A 16,595-nucleotide genomic window follows, 5' to 3' on the forward strand; every position below is an offset into this window, starting at 1 on the left:
AGTGTCAAAATCACTGGAAAAATGGGCGTAGTTCAAGAATGGAGTGACACGTCCTCTACAACATTTGAATGAACTAACTTAAATGGAAGTGATGGTGGGTGTAAAGATGCCAATCACTGAGAACAACTAACATTGTGTTGTATTGTTTTCAGAAGAGAAGTCAAATAAGCTACACAAAAAGCTGCTGCACATCATGAAACAAACAGCTCCAAAAGAACTGGAAAATGATGATTTTCCTCAGAAGAACCATTCCCTTTGGCATGTGTGAAATGCTCAAAAGACCTGGGGAGTAGTGTGAAGACATGTCAGGGACCGAACCTCTATGGCTCTAAGACCCTTTGCATGACCCCATTGTCAAAGCCTCTCAATGCCACCCCACAGGGCTGAGTGGCTGTTCATTTCACCTTACCAGCCTCATTAACACAGCCCTCTGCCATCATTAAGACATTTGCAGTAAAATTAATTGAAAGACAGATTAAAAATAAATTAAGAAAAATGCATTGCAGAATGCGTACGTGCACTTCATAAATCACCGGGGCAAAGCCAGGAGCTGGCTCCCCATAATTAACTGCAGACTATTTATTTTATCCTGACGGTATAAATTAGAATTCAGACGCACAGATTATATTAGGGCTGTCTGCCATGCGGAACTGCTGAGGGGTGTGCAGAATATTTTAAGGATACAAAGAGGAGAACAGAGAGAGAGAGACAGAGAGAGCTAGATAATATGTAGAGGCAAATAATATGTAAATGCATACAAAGCAGAAAGATAACATTTGCGTCTCATGGAAAGTATTTACCCATGCAGTGCATAAAGAAACAATAGACAAGCAATTAACAGCAACAATCAAGTGCATGATTAAATGAAACAACAAATGCCTGATTTAATGAACTGTGTCAATTGTTCCACCGACTCCTCGTCAGTAAGAACAGGATACAAGTTCAACGGCAAGTTTAACCAGCATTGCTTGTATACACTAGGCCTGTGATCAGTAATAGAGCTGGTGACATAATACTGCCCAGGAAATCTCCCCTCATTCTTCCCCACTGCTTTCCACTCTCCTGCTGTGTCACAACCTGGCCACTTCACATGCAAATGCAGACTAAACTTCTTCTGCCAGTCAGCCTCAGACACCCCCCACAGACACACTCGTGTCTCTCAGTTTCTCCATTGCTGTCTGTGCATCTCTCTGTGTGCTACAGTCAGTGCTAGCCACACACTGCCTCCTTGTGGGCACAGTGCCCAGACTGGCACCGAGCCAGACCTGCTTTGCCACACTGGACTGGCAAAACGCTCTCTCTCTCTCCACACTCCAGATTCCCCACACATCCTTTCATCAGAATGCCTGCAGCCCTCTCCTCCTCCTCTCTCTGTCTTTATTCTGCACCGCAGCTGAGATCAACACTTTGAAAGTATGCCCTCCAACCAACCAGAGAAAAATAATGCTACCACTACTACTGCCGGGAACAAATAAAGCACTCACACATTTGAATGCTTGGTTATTATGCAATCATACTGAAGGCACAACCAAGTCATCTACAAACAATGTTACATCAAGGCACCGTATCAGGTATCAGGTGCATAGTACAGGAATATGAACAAGCACTGCAAGCCCTGAGATGTATTCAATTTTGTACATTTTTATGAATCAACAGAAAAAGATGGAATTTGAGTCTCCTTGTTTGGCAGTCTGTACACTGACTGATGTGACAATACAATATGCAATACAGCCAGCACAATCAAAGTTGCTCTTGATAGACGATATTGTATGATGTGAAGTACACTGCAGCCCACAGCCGGAGGACAGATACTCTATATATAGAAGCTGCATTATACAACTGAATATAAACAAAAACACCACAGTAAATATTTTAAAATTAGAATGTCAAAATGATTAAGTAGTCCATATAAAAGATATTTGTACACTGTCATCCAGTATATATTACACTGTTAGAACAGAACAACAGAAATATAAGGCAAAAATAATACAGACAGTTGTCTAAAAGAATGCACATCTCCAAAATGAGGTGTGAATTAACAAGGGTCTTTTCATTTCACAAAGTACTGAACTAGTGCATTAAGTTAGTCTTTTATAGCCAGACTGCTCCAAATAATCAATGACACTCATTCACACTGGATCATATTGTTACTTCATCTTTGCAGTGGACTGCTTGATTTTGTTTTAGTTATTGTAGCTCCCCGTATCACCTCCAAATTTCCTGTTCCTGTTTCCTTTTTCCTGCTCACTGTTGATGTTTTTAAACTCATCACCAGTGAGCTGAGAGGAAATTCTGGGATTTATGGGAGGTAGTGGTCACAATAACAGAATCATGCAGTGTATCTTTAAGAATTAATTTTTTTTTTATTGTCTGTTCTGCAAATCTGCAAGTTTCCCACTGTGACAGCCTCGCAGAGGGAGATTTGTGCACCGTGCTGCTCCCAGCACAGAATCCATTTAAATCCGACTGTTTCACAGGGTTAGATCTACTTCCCCTTTGAGTATAATGTCAATTTCAGCTGTGTGTGTGTGTGTGTGTGTGTGTGTGTGTGTGTGTGTGTGTGTTGTGTATTTGTGTTTTGATTTTGGAGACTATCATGTTTTTTTTTTTTTTTGCAGGACTACTGAGGGGCAGTATGGAGGGGGAGACAGAAGGTTGTGAACAACCTGTTCTGTTAGTGGCTGGCTGTCTGGCTTGGTGTCAGTTATGTGAAGGATATTTAAGTACAAACCATGTCCGATCACCTGATCAGCTGTCAACACAGCTTTTATTGCAAAAATGTACCTAAAGTCATCTTATTTGTAATGCAGGGAATGCCACATACACATCCAAAACTTCACCCAACTGGTGTTAGCAAGGCTTACAGTATACCCCAAAAAACAGGTTTTTAACAATCATAGCACGAAAAACAACCAGTCTGCCTCAGATGTATAATTTGGTTTCCCCGGTGAGCAAAAAGCCTTGGAGGCAGCTGCATACGCAGCAGTCATGTTTGTTAAGATACATGGCTAGAGCTGGCCTTTTTTCTCAAGCACCGGAAAAACCAGTAAATCACCAGCAAAGAAAATAAATATATACTTATTACATTCTGCACACTGCATATATTCACCTCCTTAACATATTGCACAGGCACAGTGAAAATGTGCAGCGCTGCACACGGGCAAAAACATGCCATGAAAAATGACAGCAGGGAGGGGTAACTGCGGACCTGGAATATAATGGTGCGGTGGAGCGGAGGAGAAATAATCATACCTAGTGGTGGGGGAAGAGGGGAGATGGGAGGAGCAAAAGGAAGATGAGTCTGTGCCCTATAGCAGGGAAATGCAGCTCCATTGCTCTGCTGCTGGCTGCCTGATTCCCCAGTAACACTGCACAAGAGCTCCCTTCAGCAAGGGGCAACAGCAGGCAGCGTCTGTACTCTAGAAATACATTCCCCTGACACTCCACAGCCACAGGAGACATATAGAGATGCTGCAATAGTAGACTATGTACTTTACAATGCACAGCGAGGTGCTAATTAAAATGAAACACCAAAAAGCTTTATTATTTGAAAAAGTAAAATAAAATTATCAGGCCAATTTCAGAAATGACACTGATATTCCAGCTGGCTTCCTTCCTCCACAGAATTCTAATTAGAGCTAAAATCAACCTGCAGTTCCGTGTGTGGCCGTTAGGTGTCTCTCTTTCACTTCACATGACTGAAGCCCTCTCTCTCACCCAGTGGAGCTCCTCTGCTCCTGAACTCCCATCTACACATAATATATACACCATCATTTGAAAATGGCAGCTTTTTGAAAATTCACCTTGATTATCAGACATTAAAAGTGACTTCTCCAGAGCTGAGTGTCTGGCTAGGGGGATGGCTGCAGACAGCAGAACAATGCAGCAGGCTTGGTATTAATGCCTGACTGGGGTGTGCAGGGAGGAGAGAGGAGCCAGCCCTTTGTTCTCTCCTACAGCCAATTATTTTTTACGTGTGCCTCTTTTCACAACAACAAGAGAGAATTTAATTTTAATGCACTCTCTGGAAAAAAAAAAGAAAGGGGGGGGGGGAGAGAGAGAGAGAGAGAGAGAGAGAGAGAGAGAGAGAGAGAGATCATCTACAGTATTCTTAAACAGAGATGGGGACTAGTATCAGTGGTTAAGCATATATGCACACATCTCTGTATGAGGCAGAGACAGATGACAGGGGCAACAAGAATGACATCAACCCAAACACACACAGCAGCATGAATCCTCTCATGCAAAATGCTAAAACATATACAGTCTCAATCCCAAACTAAAATATAACTCCATGCAGCCCTACCCTTATAAAAGAAAGAAAAGAGACACCAAAATAAAACCACATTATTTCATTATACATCATTATGGTGCAGTGGTGGGGGGGAACATTAACATGTGCATACCCAGGACATGATGATAAGAAAGCACACTGTAAAAATAGCAAGGATTCCTGATCAAATGGCATGAAAAATAAAAACCTAGGATCGCTGTTGGTAGGTATGTGGCCAAATATTTTTCTAATTGGAAGGGCACTTTATCTTGCTGTCAGAGAAGCAGTAAAAAGCGGTGCTGTTCCCAGAAGGAGAGGAGCACAGCTTGCTGGCCTTTTATTAGTGCTGGAGCTCTGATATATGCCTCTGCTCTAGGCTTTCATCAGGAACCTGCACCATAAACACACACGCACATACACACAAAGAACTGTTATAAACTTGCCACGCTGAAAACGCAACGCAACCATTATTAAACATTTCAGAATTCTGCTGCTGTACTTTTTAAACATGCAATCAGCATACACTCAACAGAAAATTACTGCTAAAAAGTTTTCTATAACAAACTGAAGACGCCAACACTAACTGGGGGCATTACAGGTTAACATAGTGATAACACATCAACACAAAACTACATAAAAAAAAGAATTCAAATCCAGAAACAACAGAGCAGCATAGAGAGCAAATAAACGCCTCAGTACAACCAAACAGTGTAAAATGGTACAACCTGGCACTGTAAAACCATTAAGTCACTAGAGAAAAAAATCACAAAATAAAGCATGCACGCACAAACACTAGAGCACCAACTTTTATTGGCTAGTTTTTGCACACAGTGGTATTCCGAACTGACTCATTCAGACTGATACAGAGGCACAGACAAAGACAGTAAGACTGACAGACGCACACACACGCACACGCACACGCACACACACACACACACAGACACACACACACACACACACACACACACACACACACAGACTGGCTAAATTAAATTTCAGTCCTTGGGCAGACAACTAAACTGCTTGTGTGTGGGACCTACTCTGCAGCACAGCAAAACCAATTCTCTGGAGATGGTGAAATTAAAGGGCAGAATTCAGCCTGTTTATGGTTCTCACTCTCTTCTCCTCTCAATCAAATGTTTTATTAGCAATCATTTGGTCCTAAAAGTCATGTTCTTGGGAGGTAGCTGGCATGATGACAGCAGCTGCTGGACAGACACTGCCACTTCAGCAAATACCACTCCCAATTATTTACACCTAAAGCCACAGGTCTACAAAAAGCTATAATTAACCACAGGATAACTATTTTTAGGAGGGGGAATGCTTACCTACACTTTATGCTTCTGTCATGTCCACACTTGCATATATAATTTTTCTTGAATAACCCTGGATGTACAAGGAAGCACACCATAGAGTGCTAGTCATAGCTGACCATACAGAGCATGTTGACCAATTTGTAAAAAGCCAAGCAGGCCAAAGGGTATCTGGAACTGCCAGAGAAGAAGGTAAATAAAAAAAACATTGTGATCCTAAAAAAGGGAATAATAATAACATGAGACTTTATTGATCTGCTAGGGAGAACACCTTCCTCATAAAATCACTATTTTAATTCAATTGGCTGAGGTCTGAGCAGTCAGGAGCACTGTACCTGCTGATTGAGGCAGCCATGTTAGACAACTCTGCATGTGGTGGCAGGATTTCTCTTCAGTCTGGAGTGAAGAGAAGAAAGTAGAACAATCAGTGTCTTGCTTTTACAGCTTTCCTTTATATTTCATATTTATCTCCTCACACTAAACTTTGCAATGCACACCGTTATTTATGTGAGGGATAAATTTTGATAAAATATTATAAAGTCAGTGTCAAAGTCAATCAAATGGACAAATGAAACATGGTATGTGATTGACTAATGAAAAATATCTGGGTGGACGTTCTTCCGTAAAGATATTGACAAACATGCATGTGTGTGCAAGTTCACATGCATGTGCTGGCCTCCTCAAGCTCTCTGTATATTGTATCACTAAGGCATCTATTTCTACCCTCCAACCCCCACCCTGCTCTGCTCTTCTCTCCTCTGGTGTCTGGAAGCAGTAATCTGTTCCTGAGCCAGCGCTGCTGGGATTAGGCAGCGGCTGGAGATAGGATATATGCGTCATTAAAGCGGAGAGCACAGCGTTGCAGAAGGAGCGAGACAAAGTCAACAAAGGTGACACAGAGACAGAGGAGACGAATCCCAGAAACCCATATGTGCCCCCCCCATACACACTCACACACACACACACACACACACACACACACACACACACACACACACACACACAGGTAGAGATGCACATGTGCAAGAATAAAAAACAAAACCTCTACTCTGTGACTGCAAACCTATACAAATGTCTGCCAACGCCAACACACACATGCATAAAATCCACCTTCCTCTCACGTACAATTTCCTAAACCTCCAGGGAATAAGAATAATGTAATGTTGCTCTATTGTATGTCTGCGAGAGAGGCAATGCATTAAACCTAAGGCAGTAATACAAGACTATGTATATACATGTAGACAGATAGCGCTAGTAATAACTATAATAAATAGTAATAGTGATAGTAATAATAGTTTGTGAAGTAAAGTTGGAGCTGGTACTTGTTTACAATGTTTCTGATGTACCCTTCTTTCCCTATGTATTTTATCAATGAACACATTGTAGTCTTGAATTATGAATCACAACAACCATAGCATTACTTAAACAGTCAACAAATTGACTGGTAAATTGTAATCATACGCTAATAATTGTACATTTCCAAGCATTTATTTAAGTCACTTAACAGAATATTTCATTCTGTGTAACTGGTTCATGCTCCCTTATTAACATTGTATATCTTGTTTGTTTAATTCTTGTAAAAACCACAAAGTGAAGACAGCAAGTTGTGGTTTTTGACCTAAGATTAGATTATTAAAGGTTTCACTGACTGACTGGTCGGGTTGCTGAACTTCTGCATTGTTGTTGAGGAGCCTTTTTGCCTGTTTGTTGTTAAATCATTTTCACCTTGGACACTTATGTTTTAGCAATATAGAATGAAAGCCCAAAATACATTTGCATTAAAAGACAAAAATAAAGCGATGTCCTCTGTATTTAGTTTCATGTCAGTTTTGTAGTTGTCATTCTAGCTTAGGTTTCTTTTATTTTTTTGCTGAATCTCGTTTCAATTTTTATTATCTAAATTGCTTTTTAGCGAATAGTTTTAGTTTGCACTGTTCTGTGCTAGCTCCTCCAAAACTGTTAAGTCCCATTGAAAGGCAGAGTTAGGCAGAAGCACTGTTACCAGAAACTGAAATCAAGTCTCTGTAGTTCTAAGTAACTATTTTCTTTCCTCCAAAGATTTAGCATTGAACTCCTATAACATTGTCAGGCTCACAACAGTTTGCAACAGTTCAAAAAAATTGATGCAGCCAAACCAGATACATAATTTTTTATTCCCTGCATTCTTCCTCCATGTCAAAACCTGATGCCTACTCTATCCACAAAGCAGCTTATCACCGAAAGTTTGGTCAGACATTCACGTGTATCATGCTAGTTGTGGCTAATGTAGCATTGAGCAGAGGCTATATTGGTCACTTTTTTTTTTTTTAAACTTATAGTCCTCAGACACAGCTGATGCATTTAATTGATCAGATTTTGCTCAGCACTCTCTGAAGCCACAAAGGGCTTTATACAATGTTATACACATATGCAGTAGTACCTGGAGTTCCAAAGTGTATGAATCCATGGTTTTCTATCCATGCTTTCCTTAGCATACAGAGTTGAGCAGTTTATCAATAAAACTGCTCAAAAAAACCTTTTTGGCTGCACCGCAACAGCGGGGCCAGCCCTATAATTTGGAATGTCCCTGACAAACTGCCTGACAGACTGACTGAGTGATGATATTTCCACCATTGATCACCCAAATGCCCCGTCACTGGGGGTTTGGGCTACACCTAGTTTCGGGAAGTCTACCGAGCCGCTTTGGTTACCTGGCTGCTTGGAAACAGCAGGGAAGTGGAGGACCACTTCCAATACACTGAGCCTTGCCTCCATTACGGAAAATAAACTACTTCATTACATGTATCATTATTACTAAAGGAGACAGTGAAATAACTTAACACAAGACACACCGAGCAGAGAGAGAAGGAGAGACAGAGGTAAAGAGAGAAGTCATCACTAACTGCTAAAGAAACTAGCAGATTTGAATAGCATGTAAACAACAGAAACACCAGCAACTGGAAATGAGACAATATGCTTACTGCAGCACAGCAATAAAAGCCCTGTTCAGAAATAAAGGGTTTCTGTCCATGCTAGGGGGGCTTTAAATTTTGAAACAGTTAGAATAAGTGTTGAGTTTGTATTAACACATAATGCAGAAACTCAAAGCGCCTGAAAATGAGGCTTCGTACTAAAATACTTCAATGACCAATTACACATATCAGACAGAGTTAGAAATAAAGACCTGCCTCTTACACAAGCCTGCCTTAAATAAAAGTCTGTTATGTTCTAGATTTGAGGCAAATAAAGGGTAAACTATTGTGGATCCCAGATGGGGACTGTGTTCTATGTCAGAGACAAAACAAGTAAGAGTTGAGTGTAAGAGTAAGAGTTGAATCTGAGTGATCATTTTACAAGTAAATATCGCTGAAGTCACAGCACAGACTTTGTCTTTAATTCACGTATTTGGTGATCTTGTCAGACGACGTCGTGGTTATAAAATCAGGATTTGAGCATAGGCGGTCCAACCATATAGTACGTTTTGACCTAGTCTTGTTTATTTTACTTCATAATGGAATAAAAAATATATAATCTTATAAGAAAATGCAAAATATAATAACTAAGTTCTCCAAAAATGATTGTATTGTGCGATCAATATTCTATTACATTATCGGAAGGAACTGCTTCTTTCACAAATTATGTATTGCTACAGTTCATGACCATGAGAACATTGATACAGTATGTAAGGGTGAACTAAATAACTATAAAACAGCTCTAACACATGCTCTAACATAATGGATGCACTCATAGAAACATACACTGCAGATTTGGCAAGCAGAAGGACAACTGTGCAGCTACAGAGATTAAGGATAGGAAACATGGATTTTGGAGCTTAATATATAATAATGGATGCACAATGTTTAATCAGAGCCCACTCACTCTTTTGTTACCTAGGTATGTACATAGAGTTTGCATAGTCCTTTGTGTGTGTGTGTTTGTGTGTGTGTGTGAATGTTGCTCGGGCATGTGTGTGGAGGTGTGCTGGTCAGAATGTGTGGTGGTGCATTGTTCAATCAAGGCTGACCTGAGCTCTCCACTCCTGCTTACATTCCATTAGTGCTCCATTCTCTGCCTCCATCTGCACCAGATGCCCATTAACTGCAGCTGAGGAAGACATGATAGAGAGGAAAAAGATGGAGATGACATTCTACCATGGCAAATTACTATTCAAATTATATATATACAAAACTTGAGTACAAGTCTTTGACATTTGACATGCACTGTATCTGACTGAAAGCCTTAAGTGTCTCACCTATTTAGCAATACAATACAATCTCATCTGACAACAATTATGCAGACAATTCTTATTCATACTACACACTGTGGTACAATGAACAGTTTTAGCTGAGCTGTCTGTTTAGTTTAAGTGCATTCTAACCTAAAATTTAGATCGATGGGATTTTCCAGTCAAAAGGGCACCAACTGGATTTGACTGAAAAATATTAGGTGTTCTTAATAGTTGATGATCAGAATAACTATCATGACAACTTTGAGGCAGAGATGCAGCAAGGAGTCAACGGTATCTTTGGGCTTCTACTGCCCAGTAAGTGATTTGGGCCTGGAATAGAATTTTATAAACTAATGAAGAGGACACTTTAGTTTAAATCAAATCACGGTTTTTAAGGAGAATAATCTATTATAATTTTAATAATCAGTTATTTCCGTTGAAAAAAAAATCAAACTGCCAAGCCTACTGACGCACTAGCCTATGTACTATGGTTACAGTATTGGCCTAAGCCACACTATGTGATAAGGCTGAACATACAGTACGTGTGCACATAATCAGTGGTTTAGTGGTTGGGTTGTTACTGCAAATTAAAGGTAATCCTGTGGAGTTTTCATTATAAACAAACATGTTGTTGAGTATATTTCGCATTTTAACAAAAAATGCATCGATGTATGCATCCTTGATGCCTAACAAATATGTTGAATGCATTTTCTATGAACGACACATTACCACCAGTGACGTTACAGGACTCTGTCAGTAAAATATGTATCACATCATTTTCATGCTTGTTTGGTGAATGTGCATCTCTGTATGACAAAAAGTACAAAATCTGTGGAAGTGCTCATTGAAACTTTGCTCTACATTGCCACTAGTGGCCAAAAACTCAGCAGGCTATATTTGAACTGTAATGGACAGAAATTAAGTCCAGAAAAAATTTACAGTCAGCAGCTCCTGGAGTGTTTGAATGATTGGCAGAGTTGGTGAAAAGTGAGTGAAAATGGTGAGAGATCATTATGGTCAATGACATCTGGAAAAGTGGTAGGGAGACAGTGTAATAAGCAGAGAGTAGGTAAGGCAGCACCCTGAATGCTCCAGTCAACAATACTGAGAGAGTGTGACTGAGATGACACCTCAGGCTCTGATTGAACACCACAAACAGAGTCTGCCCAGAGGCTTAGCAACAGGTTACACAGACACCAGCAATCAACACAGCCAGGGACTCAGATTGGTCAGTGTTTTTTCTCTCGGGAAGGTGGCAACCAGCATTTCTTCTCAGAATTCACTCAGTCACAAATCATCAGAGTTTGTTTTGCTTGTCAATGTGACTAAGTGCTTATTTGTCATACAGAACATGTTTATCTGTTGACTCCACTGTTTGTGTAGAGGATATAAATCCCTGCCTATCCGTCTGTATGTACAGTGTTTTTTTTCCTTTCTGTGCATATTCTTACTTAGTAGTTAAATGCATAAAAAATTAAACCAAATACCATAATGTTTGCATTTCATCTATATGTTAGTCCTATAGAGTCATATACATGTATACATTTTACTGCGACTCCCCAAGCTGCATTAGTCTAGGTCAAATGGCACTAGCTAAGCCATTTTCTAATCAACGAAGCAACACTGGGATGGAAATATTTCTCATTTGCTCCTCAAAATACTGTTCTGTTCAAAATGCACTGAGAGGGACAGACACAGGAAGCATGATGGGTCTGAGTCTGAGGCCTGCTGGAAATAACCTGACCCTGGCAGTAAGCACTATACCTGACTCTGGAGCTCCTGGGCCTGCTGGTCTGGCTCTGAAGCTGTGTTCGGTATTGCTGCATGCAACTGTTTCTCCGGATATCCAGTCGGCTCAGCTGCAGTTCAGGCAGCGACTGAGAGATCCTTGCTCCAGGATATCCAGCTATTGAACCGCAAAAGAAGGCAGGCCGGCGAGAGGAGGTGAAAAATCAAACTAGTAGATAGAGCCTATCCTCTCTGCGCAGCCAACCTGCTCACTCTGTTGCTGAAGCTAAGATGCACCATGGTTCCCCATCCTCCTAAGCCGATACTCAGAGATAAAGCCAGCCATAGTCCTGTCCAGTCAAGGGCAGGCATAATATCTGCCTTCATCGGCTAATTCTGGTGCTAGGAGGATTGCAGGACATAAATCTCAATTCTCCTGAAACTAAACTGAATATTATTCAAAACAAATGTTTCACATTTGCACAGTGAAATAACAAACAATACACTTATTGATGGCTAAGATGCAGTCTTTATTCTAAAAAGTACCAGGTGAAATTCTGTGCAGACTAGAACATTAAAGTGGGAAAAAGTTCAAATATATTATATACTGTATATTTCTCAAAAATCACCAAGACTTTTAGTTTCAGGTAGAATTTCACAGTTCATGTTAATATAAAGAACTGCAAATAAATCACTTTAAAATCTATTCAATATCTTAACTTTAGCCAATAGAACAGGTTATGGATAAAAATGAAAAACTAAAAATGACAAACACAAAGTCTCAACAAGTTTACTAGTCAAAGAAAACACAAGAGTGTTACATTATATAATAAACAAAATTATGAAAGTCAAATATTAGATTTTAACAAAAAAGTGCAGGTAATCCCGAGGTAGTGCAGCCATAGAATACACAGCCATATGTAGCTGTGAGATAAACCGTTCTTACAAAACTGGCCAGTAAGCATGCCAACAATAATAAACAGGCTACTAATTAATACAACCTTGCTGTGCTAAATCACAAAGGGGAAGGGATGGAGGGGGAGAGAGAGAGAGCCTAAGACGGTGAGAGAGAGAGAGGAAGAGGAGGGAGCTTGGGAGAAAGTAAGGGAGGAAGACAACAGACCTAGCTCCTGGTTCACTTGGACAGAGGCTTTAGTCCAGTGCGTCTGATGCTGCAGTGTCGTCGATGCAGAGGGAATAATAACCAGACAAGATGGAGACCCACACAGGTACCAGGACAAACCATGATTTAACCATCTGGAAACGGGCTGGCAAACACTCCATGACATTAACAAAAACCAAGAATAAAAAAGAAAATTCTTTCCATTCCTGCACTGTTGTCATCTCCATGTCCACTTCTGCTTCTTGGAATAAGTCAAACAAAAGAGGCTGGCGGTTATTCCTGAATTAAAAATACAGATTATGCAAAAATCCATTTCACGGAATCGCTTAAAACGTGTCTCATCCGTTAGCACTTGCTTTCTGTGTGCGATCCACACCGATAACCCTGGTCTTGCTTTCTTTCCCTCACAATCGCTCCCTCTCTCTCTATTCTCCCCTCCTAAACTGATCAATACTTCATTTAAATCATGACATTAGCACACTACTAGTGGAAAAAGAGGGCAAGAACAAATACAAACGAGCTTCTTATGTTAAGTGACATAGTAATGGATGTTTTACGTCCGAGAATTGTAAGATTTCTTTAAAACATTACAAGAAAAACAAAGGCAGAAGTAAATGCAAGTGTGCGGGGGATGTACTGCTGGTTTGATTTGAGCTCCTGTGCCTCACACTGATCAATACACATTTAAATCCAGGCTGAGGAGAGCTATCACAATATTTCGTCTCATCAGAAAAAGGCAAACATGCTATCCCAATTATCATCTCAAATGACTAGTGTTGAGGGGACACAAGTTGGATGCTGATAGAGGCATATTTCATATTTATTCAGCAGAATTTTTACATTAGCACCTGAGCCCATAATTGCTAATATATATGCACACTCACACTTTTATCTATTCACATAATTCACAATGAGCACAATCAATACTGCCCTCGCCATACTCCGCTCCATGCTCATAAAGTGTGTCTGCATTAGATCATATTATAGGTCGTTCAGAAAACCCCAAACGAGACCAGCTAATTTCCTGGCGGTCACTGAAATTGCGAACGGGAGTAACTGGCTAATCTTCCTGTTCCGTCATTAAACCTGGATATTTACCTGAGCAGCATGGGAGTCACGGGCCTGGTGAGAGAGTAGCACATCTCGTTGGAGTCTCTGGATGGTCTGGTCCCGCTGAGATGACTGAGGAGAAGCCGATCAGGTCAGGATTTCTCCATTCAGAACATGGGTGAACAGAGGCGAGGACAGGAGAAAAGAGAGAAGAGAGAGGGGCAGACCGTGAGCCCAACACTAGGCGGGAAGTGGTGGAAATAGAGCCGAAGTCGGTCACTCGGGGGAACATGCACTTACATATAGTCTGGCGCCAATGTCGACCAATGAGCAATTAGGCAGACAAGACTAAAGTTATTGATCGGGGGTTCAGGCTCTTTTCTCAGGGCTAACTAGCCTGCCTGAGGTTGTGTGATGGCTGCTACAGCTGTGGACTGCAAGACAGAGAAAGGCAGCGCAAGAAGAAGTGGGAGGAAGGGCAGGGCAGGTCTTTCTCTCCCCAGGCCTTGAGCTCTTGAGTTGGGCACTGGATGCTATCATTTAGGCTGCTATTGATTGCCACTGGCTTAATAAGCCTTCATATCAAACAGTCACACACAGAAAGAAAGGCACTTAATAGAATGCAAACATCCAGTCAAAGATATTATGGAAAGCAAACAGCTACTGCCATTGATGCTTTGCCAAGACGAGTTTTTTGTTTCAAATTTACTATTTATTATTATGATGAGAGAGATTAATGTCAGGGAACAACTTGAAGAAATTAAGTTATCTAATTCTTAAAGTAGCAATATGTTTAGATTAGGTTTACAATTTAAGTTGTAAAGGTCATGATAATGGTTTTGCAATACTACAAATACGTTTATTCACAAGAACTGTTCCCTAACTAGGCCCAGTGACTGCACACAACATTTCAGATTTCTGCTTTTTTAGCACTAATATAAATGTTTTATAAAACTCATGTGCCCCTTTTAGGTTCTGGTGACCAGCTTGCTAGCTAACAAAAAAAGCACAGTTTTAGAATTGCTGGAAGACTCATGTTTTTGTAATATTTCTCTGTGCCCTCTTGGTTAGGTCTGTATTGTAAAAGAGAAGTTGTTCTCAATGTTTTACCTGGTTAAATAAAGATAAATAACCAGATTAATATTTTTTCAGTCTTCTTCGCCAATAATTTCCTCCCTGCTTCCAAGATTGAAATCAAGCTAAGCTAAGCAAAGCACAAGTGTACCTATGTGCTCAATGCAGAAGATGAGAAAAAAAACAGAACAGAGAAGGACATTAATTGACACCTGACTCTGCATTAGACAGAAAACAATTATATTTTTCAAACAGTTGGTATTTTCCAAAAAAATCAATCTTTGTATAAAGCTGAGTTGACTATAGCAAATATATATATATTATTATATATTATTATATATATTATATTGTAGCTTGGGACTTACATCCAATTTCAATACACTAACAAATAATTGAGTGCAACGATGCACTAAGATGGTCTAGCTTCTGTTATGCTGCTGTTTTATGCTTATACTGGAGGTTTGACTTGTTAGCGAAAATATACTAAGCCAAGCTTTGTTAAGCACGGCTAGGTTAGCCAGCTAAGAGCTAATGATGATAGTGTTAGCATAATTTTTGATAAAGAGTTCTCTCAAAAAATAAGCCACTGGCTAGTCCTTCCCTATATCTGTATCGTCTTCCACGTAAAGCACTTGATACACCAATTGGAAGTCAGCCATACTCAGATAAGTTTGCTTATAGTAGTATAAGACACCACATGGCATACTGAAGTAGCAACTGGTCGATATCGCATTTCGTTCTGGCATGTGCAGTATTGTGAGAATGCACTTGATGTAAACATCAGTCATCTAACATATCAGAACAGAAATACTTCTACTACTAAGAATGAACACCTTCAAGAATTGCACAGTAGCATGCATAGAAATAAATATCTCACAGAATGGGCAAAAATAGAGATCTGACACGTGGATTACTGTACTGTAGCACCTTTGATTGATTATAGCATAGCATTTATAGCATTATGCATGTGGATGTGTGATGCAGGTTGAATGCCTTCCATCACTTCTCTAATAAAAATAACTAATCATAATTTAACCTTTAAGGGAGGTCTCATAGATTTAATATTTCCTTCTCAAAATCAGAGATAAAGGATTCATATAACAGGACTTGTCTGACAAAGGCTTCCTATTTAATATTCACATATTGTTAGATGTTACCATTATTTGGTCTAGCCTCTGTATATCCTCACTGCCAAGGACATTATTTCAATTCATACCTTTGAACATTGCATTTTGAGACTGAACCTTTCAGGAGGAAAAAGAAAAAAACTTGTTATAAAGTACCTTCAGCCCTTAGTCACATTAAATGCTACTTCCTTTTATCTTTTGTCTTTTTAGCAAATAGGAGGATGCAAAGAACATGCCTTCCAAAATGAGAAAATTAATGGACAATCATTGTATGCATAGGCCGTGTTTTCCCCATTTGCTGTGACTTGTGCCTTTATGCATAGTCCTTCCTTGTGTTTTGAAAATCAATTTTGATATTTGAAAAGACAGAGGCATAATAATGAAAGGGCACATAAAAAAAATTCTCTCTGAGGCAATTGCTCATTCCTCACAGCTTCCATTGCCTCTGCATCAGAAGGACACCTTTAATATTTGGACTTTCCACGTCACTCTAGGCTAAATCCCTAGCAACCACCATAGCAACATACTCTGAGTTCAACATGAAATGCATGGCAAGTTCCCTCCTGCCACTAGCCAAAGAAAAAAAGGAGAGAGAATAAAGAAAAAAATCTGAAGAAAGAAGCAGATATGCTTGAATGACCAAAATTAAGTGGAGCTGAGAAGACATAACGACACACCACAGAAATGCTTATCACTCAAT

General features: G+C 39.9%; 1 long non-coding RNA gene across 3 annotated transcripts in view; it reads right to left on the reverse strand.

Moving 5' to 3' along the window:
* Positions 1-13,530, reverse strand: part of LOC130179063 (uncharacterized) — a 55,819-nt gene extending 42,289 nt beyond the window's left edge. For 2 of the 3 annotated variants that reach the window (XR_008829238.1, XR_008829233.1), the window contains exons 1-3: positions 11,558-13,530; positions 9,590-9,669; positions 5,922-5,982 (exon numbers count right to left, since the gene is read on the reverse strand). This is a non-coding gene — a long non-coding RNA (uncharacterized LOC130179063). The remainder of the gene's footprint in view (positions 1-5,921; positions 5,983-9,589; positions 9,670-11,557) is intronic. The other variant, XR_008829235.1, reaches the window with a different exon arrangement.
* Between the last annotated feature and the right edge of the window lie 3,065 nt (positions 13,531-16,595).

The sequence above is a fragment of the Seriola aureovittata genome, chromosome 1 (assembly GCF_021018895.1).
Source record: "Seriola aureovittata isolate HTS-2021-v1 ecotype China chromosome 1, ASM2101889v1, whole genome shotgun sequence".
Lineage (NCBI taxonomy): Eukaryota > Metazoa > Chordata > Actinopteri > Carangiformes > Carangidae > Seriola > Seriola aureovittata.